Source organism: Lycium barbarum, chromosome 9 (assembly GCF_019175385.1).
Source record: "Lycium barbarum isolate Lr01 chromosome 9, ASM1917538v2, whole genome shotgun sequence".
Lineage (NCBI taxonomy): Eukaryota > Viridiplantae > Streptophyta > Magnoliopsida > Solanales > Solanaceae > Lycium > Lycium barbarum.
Window position 1 is genome coordinate 16,733,411 of NC_083345.1, and position 3,392 is coordinate 16,736,802.

Genomic DNA, 3,392 nt, shown 5'->3' on the forward strand with positions numbered 1-3,392 from the left:
GGAGCAACGGGTGTAGCACATTCTTCCAAACTAGAATAATGAGTAAAAACTCTTCTAAACTCATCATCAATAGCGAGATCGGCTTCAGCTAAAGATGGTTGAACTCCCTCTTCAATTTCTAAAAATGTATAAATTTGACTAACCAAATTTTTAGTATAGGACACTTTTAAACAATGATTTAAAAGGGAACCAAATATAAATAAAGTTGGGATGAGAAAAAAATACTTCTTAAATTTGATTATCATTTCAAAAATAGCCACTTGATAATCGGGTTTATATTTATACTCTTGTAAAACTCTAGCTATTTCCGCTAAGTAGGCTAAAATTTCGGTTACCGTGGGATAGAATTGTCTAGAAAAAGCAAGAGTTGCATTATAAAAAATTTCTAAGAGTTCAATACATTCTTTAACATCTTCCCAATGCCTAAAGGTTAACCAATCCTCACTATCAGTATTATATTTGTTGTGAACTTGTTGTATGGGAATCCTATAATCATATGCTTGTTGTAGCATAATGTAAGTGTAGTTCCACCTAGTCTCAATTTCTACTTGAATTTTCCTAGGTCTAAGGTTATTTTCCACACAAGCATTCTTAAAATCTCTAATTCTTCCCCTATTAACATTACAAAAAAGAAACGCAACAGCATTTCTAACTTTTTGAACAGAATCATCAAAATGCACAAGACCATCTTTAACAATTAAATTTAAAATGTGACAACTACATCTTACATGAAAAATATTTCTTAGAGGAGGGTTTATTTCTCTTTTTAAAAGACCAATTGCCTTTGTATTATTAGAAGCATTATCTAAAGCAATACAAAGTGTTTTTCTATAAATGTTAAAAAATCTCATTATAGTAGACATTGAATCGGCTAAAAATTTTCCATCGTGACTAGGGCTGGGCATAAAATACCGAAAACCGAATTACCGAACCGAATCGGCTATTTTGGTATTTCGGTATTCGGTAATTCGGTTTTCGGTTCGGTATTCGGTACTGAAAGATAAAATTTGGTAATTCGGTTTCGGTATTCGGTATTTACAATTATACCGTTCGGTAATTCGGTAAATACCGAATACCGAAATTAAATGTACTGTACAGTCTGTACACCTTAAGGGAGTAAGGGGCTAAAGGCCCATTTTAAAACATTTTAAGTCCAAAGGACCAGCCCAAATCCGAAAATGAATCCAATAGTCACAGATGCCCAGATCCATAAAAAATTAAAAATCCCTAAGACCCTAAATCCCTAACACTTCAGTACTTCATCTTCAATTCATCGTCTCATCGATCATCACTCAGTTCAGTGAACTTTGGACCTAAATCCCTAACACTTCACTACTTCACTTCACCTTCATCCCTAACCGACATCTATCATCTCAGCCTCCAAAAACGGTATCACCTCAGCCTCCACCGTCGCAAATCTCATCAACGACCAATATTATTCCTCGTGACCTTCACATAGATCAAAGCTCTCAACAACATCACAAGCCCTTAAATAGACCAAAGATTAGAGTCCGTATCTCCATTGTCATCTTAACTCTCTTCATTACTATTCAAATTACTTAAGCTTCCAATTACAATCAGGTTCACCATTATATCCCTCTCTCTCAATCTGCTCTATTAGTTCTCTTCATTAATATTAACCTGATCTGATATTGTAATGTCTCTGTTAATTTTCGGTTAGAATCAATTTTTTTTATATAGGTCTGAGTTTTTTGAAATGGGTTCTTTCTAAATCACGTAAAAGTGTAATTTGAAATGGGTTTTCTCTAAATCATGTGAAAGTGTAATTATTCTTGAAATGTATTTTCTCTAAATCATGTAAACTTATAATTTGTTTTGCAATGGGTTTTCTTGAAATCATGTAAAAATGTAATTTTTTACATGGATGTATACGTCTGTCCTTGGTAAATTCTTCTTCACATATATCAAGTAATGTAAATAACAGACTAACAAGATCCCAAATGCTTATTTTCAGATTATGGTGACGAAGGCGCTGGCATTGTTTGTGTGAACGACAACGTTTTGAAGTCGATTACTGGTGTTGGAAGAAAACAATGGTGAGATTCACTAATTTAAGCTTCTTTAATATATTCACCAACAATATCAGTTTTCAGAAAGGGAAAGCGAAACAAGAACGACTGAATAAACCAAAAAAAAAATTAAAAAAAAATCTGAGATATCGTCTGGATATTTACTAGGATTACTCGAAAAGTGAAAGTTGGCTACGCACATGGTTCTTGTCATTATCTATGAAGCTTGAATCACCAACAAAATGTGGTTCAAAGCTTCAATTTGCTTTCGTTTCTTAAGTATCATGGCTCCAGATAAGATTAGGAGGTCTCTGTGTGTGTTTTGTTTCTGATGAAGAAAGAGGTCTGTGTTTAGATGGAAGATGAAGAAAGAGGTCGAAAGAGGTCTGTGTATGTCTTATAACATTTGTAATCTCTTCTATGTTTAGATGGAAGATGAAACAAGTCGAACAGCCAATGTCAGTGGAAGCGCACTTGTTACCGAGTCTCTTGATTCAACACCGGAAGTTGAACAACATCCAGTGACTGTGAAGAGGAAAGCTATAGAACCAAGATCTGCTGCTTGGCCGCATTATGATAAGCTCATAGAAGATGGAATTAATAAAGCAAAGTGCAAGTATTATGGTAAAGTTCTCTTAGCTGAGCCTTATCCCATAAATGTTGAAGAAGATTTTAACGATCTTATGAAACTTGAACTTGGTATGTTTTTCAGTTTTGTATTTTATTTTTATATTTTTTACTTAGTTTAATTGTTGACACATTTTAAATTCTTTTTAGATATGGCTGATAGCTCAAAAGATTCCCTCGTTCTTGATTTGTAATCGCAAGATGCCTCAGGTATAAGCCTCTGAATTTTCATTTTTCATTTCTCCCCTCACTTCAAGTGTTAAAATGTGTCCATGTTAGAGTTAAAATGTTCATTTTTCATTTCTCCACCAGTGCTAGTTTTAACTTTTGATAATGCCGACTGCTGCTGCTTATGATCACTGATCAGCTTTCCACTATCCAACACCTTAATAACATGATTTCTATTTTCGATAACTTGCTTGTTTAAACTTTGACTGCCTTGGATTATGATTTCCTTTACCTGTGTCTTGCTCATTAGTAACTGGCAGTTACTAACTGCAAATATGCAATGTCAAAAACTGGATCAGTGAAATCATGGAAGTGATTTCCAGCATATCCTTTAGTTGAAAAATTAATCAGAAATTGGACTTCACCCTTGAAATGTCGCAAAGTTTGGAATAATGGAATTAGCACATCAATGAAATCATGGAAGTGATTTCCAGCATATCCTTTAGTTGAAAAAACAACTGCAGGGACAGAATAATTTCTAGTGCAAATTGGGATTTGTTGTGAAAT